This window comes from Spermophilus citellus (genome assembly GCF_964194105.1).
Source record: "Spermophilus citellus genome assembly, chromosome: 11".
NCBI lineage: Eukaryota > Metazoa > Chordata > Mammalia > Rodentia > Sciuridae > Spermophilus > Spermophilus citellus.
Genome location: NC_138192.1, coordinates 128,905,439 through 128,915,498, shown reverse-complemented (window position 1 = coordinate 128,915,498; position 10,060 = coordinate 128,905,439). Strand labels below are relative to the sequence as shown.

Below are 10,060 nucleotides of genomic sequence, written 5' to 3'. Positions count from 1 at the left end.
CTTTTTAAAATATTTTTTAGTTGTACCTTTACTTTATTTATTTATTTTTATATGGTGTTGAGGATCAAACTCAGTACCTCACATGTGGCAGGCAAGAGTTCTACCTCTGAGCCACAACCCTGGCCCTACTTCAACTTGCTTCTTTTTTTTTTTTTAATATTTATTTGTTAGTTGTAGTTGGACGCCATGCCCTTATTTTATCCACTTATTTTTATGTGGTGCTGAGGATCAAACCCAGTGACTCACACATGCTAGGCAAGTGACCCCAGCCACATTTTTTTTTTTAAAGAAAGAAAGCAAGGGGCACCAGGGACTGAAATAGGGTAAATCAAGCCCCCTACGTGTATGATTATGGCAAAGTGAACACTGGTTATGTAAAGCTGTGATGCACCAATAAACGCAGAATAAATGAAAAACAGAAAGAAGGACAGCTTTGCAGGAATAGCTAGAATCCCTCTTGCCCCAGAGGTAACCCCTCGGAGGCCGACATGATCACCCACATGTGCTCTCCTCTTTGGCTACACAGGGCAAACACACATCTACACAGAACCTGCTATTTTGTGTTTTGAATCTTTATGTAAATGGAATCGCTGCAGGTCGTTGGGCAACCTGCTTCATAAATCCTTACGTTTTGGAGAGGTACCCCCGTTGCTGCGGCAGATCCTGTCCTCTCATGTTAACTGCAGCGTGGACTCTACAGGAGCAAGCGAGGCTCATTTTGTCCTTTCTTTTGCTGAGACAGCTTATTTCCCCCCCCCCTTTTTTTTTTGTTACAGCAAACATAGGTGCTTCAATAGATATCTTGTGTTGTTTTCTTGAACACCTGTTCCAAAACCTTGGTGGGGGACACCCACGGGCAGCACACACACCCCTTCAGCGTACCTAGGTGTTGCTAGGTGGTCCCAGAGTACCTCCCAGGGACTGTATTTAAGAGAACTCATTTAGTCCATCCTTACCAGCACTCACTATTTTCAGATTCACTGTTTTTTTTCTTTTTTTGGTAGCGGGGATTGAATTCAGGGACTCTGGATCACTGAGCCACATCCCCAGCCCTATTTTGTAGTTTATTTAGAGACAGGGTCCCAGTGAGTTGCTTAGCGCTCGACATTGCTGAGGCTGGCTTTGAACTCACAGTCATTTTGTCTCAGCCTCCCAAGCTGCTGGGATTACAGGCATGCGCCACCATGCCTGGCTCGTCTTATTTTTTATTTTGGGACAGGGTCTCACACAGCTGCTGAGGCTGGCCTCGAATTTGCAATGCTCCCACCTCAGGCTCCAGAGTTGCTGGGATTATAGGCATGGGCTACTGCACCCAACCCACTTGTACTCTTTCTGCTGACTAAACAAAAGAAATGCAGGCGTCCTCATGTGTACATCATATGACAAAAGATTTCTCATCTATCTGGTTGCAGCCTGAAGCTCCCTTGAACTTTGTATACATCTTTATTGAACACTTGGTAGATTCCCGTGTTCTCGTTATTAATGGCTTTGCTCAAGAGGTCTCCCTGGAGAAGATGGTGCCAGGGGCATCAGCAACAGTGACCTGCTTCCAGGGAAACACTGTCATTTCACAGCGGCCAGCAGCATGCAAAGGGGTCCCCGCACCTGCTCATCTAAACATTCAGGTCCAGCCATGAGACAGACACTTCCTCCCTACACGCCAATGTCTTGGGACCCTAACGCTCACCACTGCACTGCTCGTTGGGTCATTCCCAGGACTGACTCGGGGAGGTGAGGGGTTCACAGAGGCCAGCGCGGCATGAGGCCTAGAGGTCTCCTTCGCATCTAACGGGTATAGGAAACACCATTTTGGTGTCTACCAGAAGCAGCTTTCCAGGGAGTAGCCAGACCAGGTGGACGTCAGACCTAATTGTCCTTCTGGCCAAGGTGGCAGAATGCCTGAGGCGGGTGCCGGGAGGCAGAGTGACAGCAGCCACCTAGCAACCCAGCGGGCTGCATCCCTCTGCTTACATACCTGCTTCAAAGAGCAAATGCTTCCTCGCAGAGCCCAGAGGGGTATTGGGCAGCCATCAAGGCCAGTGTCTTGGTGGCTTAGGCTGGGACGAACAGGGCTTTTTTTTTTTTTTTTTTTTTTTTTGTGATACCAGGGACTGAACTCAGGGGCACTCAACCACTGAGCCACATCCCCAGCCCTATTTTGTATTTTATTTAGAGACAGGGTCTCACTGAGTTGCTTAGTGCCTCGCAGTTGCTGAGGAACTCATGATCCTCCTATCTCAGCCTCCCCAGCTAAACCAGGGCTTCTAATGAAGACCAAGAAAGTTCACAGTCATACTCCCATGAGCGACGTTACCCCATGAGGCTTCTCTCTCCAGGTGTTGTTGGTTCCAGAATTCTCTCTGGCTGGGAAATTGGATCTGAAGTTTCAAATGCAGTTGGTCGAAGTTTTGTTTGTTTTCTTCTTAGAAGAACAGTTTAAACCCTGTCCTGAATTAAGGGCTCGCTTAACTCCTAAATACTGGATTAGAATTTAGCACATTGTCTCTTCAAGATTTACTCAAGCCACAGTTATTACTTTTTCAAAATTGGCACCACTATTAGCTTCTTTTTTTTTTAAAGAGAGAGTGAGAGAGGAGAGAGAGAGAGAGAGAGAGAGAGAGAGAGAGAGAGAGAGAGAGAGAGAGAATTTTTAATATTTATTTTTTTAGTTCTCGGCGGACACAACATCTTTGTTGGTATGTGGTGCTGAGGATCGAACCCGGGCCGCATGCATGCCAGGCGAGCGGGCTACTGCTTGAGCCACACCTCCAGCCCCCCACTATTAGCTTCTTAAATCACTTGCCCATTGTTTACCCGATGGTCCTCTTTTTTCGGTAACAGGGGTTCAACCAGTGGCTTTACCACCAAGTTACATCACCAGACTCTTTTTTTGTTTTCTTAATTTTTAACTTTGAGACAAATTCTCACTAAGTTGCTTAGGGCTTTGCCAAATTGCTGAGGCTGGCCTCAAACTTTCGATCCTCCTGTCTCAGCCTCCCAAGTTGCTGGGATTGCAGGAGTGTACCACTTGGCCTGGCTCCTTCCATGGTTTTCTACCACCTGTGACTGCTGGATGCCTAGAGTCTTCTGGGAGGCGCAGGTGAGGGTGGCACATACATTCCACTGCCCTGTTTGCTGTGCCTGGCTCATCTTACTGAGGTTGGGTAGGTATAGCATATGCAGCAGGGTGCCAGTGTCTACAAGTTCGCTCTGAGTGTTTCTGTTTCTGCTTGTATGTCGAACGCCGCTCACATGTTGTTACTGTGGCGAGCAGGGGCTGGCTCTTCTCCGGACACCTGGGTGCATTCCTCTCAATTCTGCAGTCACTGATGTTACTCTGGCAGCTTGAAATCAGCCATGGTGGGAGTACTTATGCCAAGAAAATTGCCAAACACCAAAAAGTTACCTGGGCAAATGGCAACTCAGGAGCAAGGGTACCTTCAGGCTCTGTGGGTGTTTCTGCCTTTAATTTTTCCCCCCAGGCATCTACCAGTGAGCATCCCCAGCCCTCTTGTTGGGTATTAGGATTGAACCCAGGGGCGCTTAACCATGGAGTCCTATCCTAGCCCCCCTCCCCAACTTTTTTTTTAATTTTGAGACAAGGTTTCCCTACGTTGCTTAGAACCTCCTATTTTGCTGAGGCTGGCTTTGAAATTGTGATCCTCCTGCCTCAGTTTCCCCAGTTGCCAGGATTACAGGCATAAGCCACAGCACCCAGCTCTCCCACCACTTTTTATTTCAAGACAGGGTCTTACTAAGTAGCCGCAGCCTGGAAGTTGTGATCCTCCTGCCTCGGCCTCCAGAGTAGCTGGGATTATAGCTGGGCGCTGTCATATCTGGCAGCTTTTTAATTTTTTATCATGTTCCTATGGATTTTTTTTTTGAGAGAGCTTTCTCTCTCTTCCCCTCCTCCCTCCTTTTCTCTCCCTTCCTTCCTTGGAGTTTGTATTAATCCCATCAACTAGAAATTGCCTGGGGCCAACCTGGCTGGTTGGGGAAGAGACCAGGGCAGCAGAACTGTGGGGGGAGGATGGAGCAGTATCCTGGGCTTAGAGCTGGGGTTGGGCAGTGGCAGCCCAAGGACACACAGAGTGCAGCAAGCAGTCCCCTAGAACCTGCTGCCGATTCTGAGTGGGAAGCCAGACTCACGCCAGGTCCTTGGCTGAGAGGTCAGACCCAAACTGCAGTCACCAAATCTCAAGGATCAGGCAGAAAAGTGAGTAGGAAGAGAAGACACCAAAGTAGTGGTGGGGGTCCAGGGAGAGCCGGGAAGAGGGCGTCAGCGTCTACATGGGGCAGGGAGGCTTGCTGAGGGTCCTGGGACCATTTTCTCACAGTCTGAATAAAGAAAGGGCATGGGTTCTGCCCAGGAGGCAAGAAGGGCTCACCAGGGCCATGAGGAAGCAAATACAAACAGGCTTCCTCTCGGGGAGAAGGCTCCCGCCAGCCCAGGGGAGGCTGCGAACTGCAGTAAACAAGTTCAGGGGATGAAGCAAATGTAGGCGGCTTCCAGGAACCTCGCACCGCACCCGAGGACCACCAAAGGCCCTGGTCTGTGTCTGGGGGTGGGAGGAGGGGTCCTGATGAGGACTTGGCGTACCTAGGAAATTCTGAGCCAAGATAATGGAGGCCCCAGGTGCAGGGATGGGCCCCGCCAGGAAAACCCTCCAAGCTGCCGTGAGGATGGGGAGTGAGGCTGCAAAGCCCTGCCAGGCCCCAGGGATCGGGGTGAGGGCAGCGGGGAGCATCCCACCCTCCGAGGTAGGAGACTTCTAGGAACCTGGACACAGGGGCATGTACATTTGCCTGGAATGTCCAGGAGGGTGTGGTGGGGGGACGCGGTAGGCTATGGCTAGATGCCAGTCTGACCCTTGGGGCCCAAGACTGCCAGTCCCCCTGACCATGTGGAGCACTCCTTTGAGGTCTGGTGGATGGGGCTGCCCTACTTCGGGGGATGAACAGCTCCTCGGAGCAGCAGGGGTGTGGTGCCAAGCAGCAAGCCCAAAGGGCCGCGCCTTGCTGGACCTGTTTTTTGAACTAGCTGCTCAAGTCCCTTCCCTTTTCAGATAAATCACACATCTCCCAGCACCGCCAGGGGATGTTCACCCTCTTCTAACGCACTGCAGAGGCCTGACCATGAAACCACCACCAGCCTCAGAATGCTGTTGAGCCTCCTGGTTAATGACAGTCAGCCCCAAAGTGTCAGATCAATGACAGGTAAACCAAGTCCGTAGGCTGACGTTCGCTCTCAGCATGTAAATATCGAGTTCATGGGGACATCACTAAATTGGAATATCCAGATGCAGTTACTTGGGGAATTTTTTTGTTTTGTTTTGTTTTAGGGTGCTGGGGATTGCAAGGGCATGTTTTAAGCTTATACAAAACTGTCAGGAAGCCAGCAACTGCTCACGAGGTTCCAGAAGAAGGCCCCCGGGCTTCATCACTCATTTCACAAACACGGAGACTTAGAGCTGCTGTGTCAAGCCCCAGTATTGAAAAAAAAAAGGCTTTGAGGAACAGGTAACAAGTGTGGGTCCTTAAATGTAGGAATCAACAGGCAGAGTAGGGAAAAGAGCCACCCAGGAAGAGGGACATGAGCAGGAGGGCATTCTGCGGCAGGCAGCCAAACATGAAGAAAGACAAGGTAGGCAGAAGTCATGGAGTGCAAAGAGTCTGGACAGACCACACTCTGTCGGTGGATCTATGTCCATACTGTCCACAAGATTCCTCTTAGAATCAGGAGCAAGTTCCCTGTTAATTTTTTTTTTTTTTTTTTTGGTACTAAGCATGGAACCCAGGGGTGCTCTACCACTGAGCTGTGTCATTAGCCCTCACTCCTTTTTAAGAATTTTGAGGGGCTAGGGCTGTAGCTTAGTGGTAGAGCTCTTGCCTAGTAGCATGGGTGAGGCACTGGGTTCAATCCTCAGCACCATATAAAAAATAAATAAGTACAATAAAGTTACAAAAAAATTAAAAAAAAAAGAATTTTGAGACGGGGAGCTAGGTGCAGTGCCACATGCTTATAATCTCAGTGAAGGAGGCTGAGGCAGGAGGATTTCAAGTTCAAGGCCAGCTTCTACAATTTAGCAAGGCCCTAAGCAATTTAGTGAGACTCTGTCTCAAAAATAAAAAATAAAAAAGGCTGGGAATGAAGTTTGGTGATAAAGTGCCACTGGGTTCAAGTCTCAATACCTACCCCCCTTTTTATGAGGCAGGGTCTAAGTTGCCCAAGCTGGCCTTGAACTTGCCATCTTCTTAGCCCAGTTCCCTGAGTGTCTGGGACTATAGGCGTGCACCAACAGCTGTAGTCATGTAGCAGACTGGAATTTTCTACCAGCAAGGTGGTTATTATTGTCATAAATTTCTAGGTTGACAGTTATAATTAAAAAGAAAAAAAAACATAAAGCAATTTTAACAGCCCCTAAGTGGGAGCTGGGTCAGACAGCACCGTTACAGATGAGGCTCTTCCCAGCCCTCCTAACCCCAGCACTTACCCTCTTCTTCCTCTTTCACAGATGAGCTGTGGGTGTCAGTCAGCACCGATTCCCAAATCTATGGTGCAAAATTTCACAAGGGCAGGATCAGAGCATGGGTTCTGGAGCAGGTACCTGTAGTACATCGAGCTTAGCTTCTCACTGTGTGACCCTGGACAAGTTCCGTCACTTCTCATGCCTTGGTATTCTCATCCATAAAGTGGAGACAAAAGCTCGACTCCCTCCTAGTGTGGTTATGTGGGTTAAATGAATTAGTATTCATAAAGAGCTTGGCTGTAGCAAATGCTAAATAAGTGTTTGCTATCATTGTGGGAAGTCTCATTCCATTCTTAGAGCCCACTGAGATCAAAGCAACCGCTGTGTGTCTGTTCTTTCTCCTTTAAAGGGAAGAAAAACACCCTGACCTCCAGGGAACTTCTGGAACACATGAGAGGAGTGGAGGGCATGCCGGAGAGTAGTGGTTAAGGCCAGGTCTCCAGATTCTAAGCCTGAGCAAGAATATGATTGAAGGGTAAGTGGAGGGCCAGGGCAGCTGAGGACAAAAGGACAGCAAACAAGAAGCTGGTGGGTACAACTGTTCAACTCTTTGTGACAGACAGTGGATGTTTGCCTCCCATGGGAATTGGGTCTGCGAGCCATTCAGCAGGCATCTGCGCATGGGTTCTCTTTCCACTCGGAGTCCTACCGGCTGGGCCTGGCCAGGGAGGGCAGGTGGAAACCACGTGAAACCACCAGAGCAGGGCAAAGGAAGAAGCCAGATGCCTTCATTGTGGGAACTGCCTTGCATCCTGCTTCTAAGAGGGTCTAAGGAGGCCCTGCTTGTTCATTCAACATGGGGCAGGGGCAGTGGATGAGGCGCTGCAGGCACCAAGGTTAAGTCTCCTGGGCCGGGGATGGGGTGAGTGAAGGCGATGGGGACAGTGCTGGGTCTTAGCTAAGGCTCTGCCTCGGTTTCTGGGACCTTCCACCAATTCCACAGGGGCAAAGGACATCTGTGAGCGGGAGGGAACCCAGCTGCGCTGGATTTCCCACGCCAGGCCTCTGGGAGTGGGGGTGAAGGCTCCCCAGCTTCTGAGCAAATAAAAGGCTTGAGGAGAGAGGGGCCTAGTCACAAGGGGCACCTGGGAGAGCCAGCGAAGCTGACCAAAAAAAAAAAAAAAAAAAAAGACGGCGCGGGAGGAAGCAGCCTGCAGGCCCCGGTTCCTGCTCAAGAAAAATAATAATCCCCAGGGACCGGGTGGTGGAGGGAGGACTCGGCTGAACCGCAGGAAGCCGGCCCTCAGGACGGAAGGGGCCACCCCTGCCTCCGCCCCCAGCAGGGGTCTGGGTGTCCCTCACCTCCCGATCCCGGAGGTCTGAGAGCCACCTCCTACCGGCAGTGGAAAGGAATCCGCCCAGGAGGAGTCACCTTCCTAACTCGGGGCCCCTTTCCTGTGCGAAGATGCCCCCATAGCCCGTCCTCAGCCTGGAGGCCATCCTGATGGTCTGGCTTCTCCGGCCGCTTACGTAGCCGCACTCAGGAGCAAACAGTGCGTTTCTGACACTTTTTCCGCCAACATGCGGGTTAATAGCCAGGGGGCTCCCAGGAACGCACAGTGGCTGAGCGGAGACACAGACTGAATTCTACTCAGCGCTGGCAGACGGGGCCAAGGACGCACAATCTCCATGTGGCATATGGGAACCAAGGGCCCCGTGCCTGCCCCAGGGAGTGACGCGGGTCTCCGGGTGTGCCCTCATTCTGTGAAATACCCCCCCCATTTCCCCACAGTCCCTTCTTGGTCCACCTCCCCTGACTTCCTGACAGCGAGGAGGGGCTTGGGGGGGTCACGGAGGAGACCCCCGAGCGCTGCTGCTTTTTGCCTGAAAGTGTGTTCATTTTCCCGTGCGGATGGGCGCTGTATCAACAAGGAGCTGCCCTCGCGCCACGAACACGCGGTCATCTCCCGGCAAGCGAGCTCTCTCCGCGGTCCGCCCGGTGTCCAAACGCCAGACCGCGCGGTCAGCCCCTAAGGGAGAGCTTGAAACCCTTATGCACCCCCGAGGCAGAGGCGACCCCCGCTCTAAGGAAGTGCAGTCTTGGGGGGCGGGGAGACCCGCAACACGGACTGCGCCCTCGCCAAATACCCCGGCGCGCAGGTCGGGGTGATGACCAACTTTGCGCACAAGTGTGGGGCTGAGGCCACAAGTCCTGGAGACGCGGACGAGGGTGGAAGGGACAAAGCGACGGGCCTGGGAGGGCTTGGTTCTCCAGAAGAGGAGTCGGGGCCTGCTCTGGGCGCGGGAGACCGGGGGCGGGGAGGCGGCTCCTCCATGCTCCAATTGAGCCCTGGAAAAACCCGGGCGCGCAGGGAGGAGGCGGGCAGGCGCGCAGGCAGGCCAGGGACGGCGGGAACAAAGGCGGCCGGCGGCCGGATGCAGTCATGGAAAAACCCATCGAGGCGCTGGCGCGGGGGCGGCGCGAGCCCGGCAGCAATACCACCCTAGCCGGATGGCCCGGGCGGGGCTGCTCTCGGCCTCCGCCCCGGGGCGCGCCGCGCGGAGCAAAGGGGAGGCCCCCGGAGCAGGAAAAATGTCGGGCGGGAAAGGAATATGGGTCCCTACGCCCCAGATGCCGCGCGTCTCATGTATTCCGCGCCACGAGCGGCAGGCGGCCTGGGCTAGTACACGCGGGGCACACGCAGCACTGCGCACCGCCACCTGGCTGCTGAACGCAGCTGCCGGAGCCTGTCGCGGCCCGCGCCGGCGACAGCCCCAAGGCGACGCGTGCGCGGTGGCGAGTTCAGCCCGCACACACTCCTGCACACACATGATCACTTGCACGCACGTGCTCCCAGACACGCGAGCTACACACAGCTCCCAGGGCACTGAAAAGGAGACGTTTGGATGGCGGGGCGGGGCGGGGGGGCTAGGAGGGGGAGCGGAAATGGAGGCTCCTTAGGGCGGGGCCCCGGGGCTCAGTTGAGAACTTCAGAAGGTGGGGGGGAAGGCAGGGACCTTTGGGGAAGCCGTGGTTAGGCCCGCCCGGGGTTAACAGGTGCGGGGACCGGGCCTGGGGGGTCGGGGTGAGGCAGACGTGCCCGGGTCCTGCCAGCCCCAGGGCTAGAGTTTCCCTCCAGCGCAGGTCGCTGCCCAGCCTCGCCTGGTCTTGTAAGTTGTACTTGTGGCTGAGGACGGGTAGGTGGCACAACGGGTTTTTCTGTAGAAAAGGAAAGTGTTGGCGCAAGAGGACCCAGTGACTATGACTTTTCCAGTTCTGACTTTTTATGAAGGAGGAGGAACTGGGCCCAGAGGCCATAAAAGGAGTTGGTGGGAGCTGGCACAGTCTCTTCCTGGTTCAAATGTCCTTTTGTTTCCTTGTGCTGCCGGGTGGTGTGCAAGGAGTAAAACCCGACCCTCGGGGTCCCTGGGTTGGGAAAGGGTTGTAGGGTAGAACATGGTCATGGTGGCCCAGAGCCAGTCTGTGGGAACAGGAGCCATCCACTCTGCCCAGGTGGGTGTTGAGATGGGTAGTGAGTCGGGTGGGGTGAGGGTCCCTGAAGTCAGAGGCAAGAAGCCCAAGACTTCAA

General features: G+C 53.2%; 1 long non-coding RNA gene across 1 annotated transcript; it reads right to left on the bottom strand.

Annotated features, from left to right (window-relative positions):
- Positions 1-310: 310 nt before the first annotated feature.
- LOC308630884 lies at positions 311-9,331 on the bottom strand. The gene is made up of 3 exons (XR_014018062.1): positions 7,868-9,331; positions 6,495-6,718; positions 311-2,472 (listed from the first exon to the last, which is right to left on the bottom strand). It is a non-coding gene; the product is annotated as an uncharacterized lncRNA (long non-coding RNA).
- Positions 9,332-10,060: the final 729 nt, after the last annotated feature.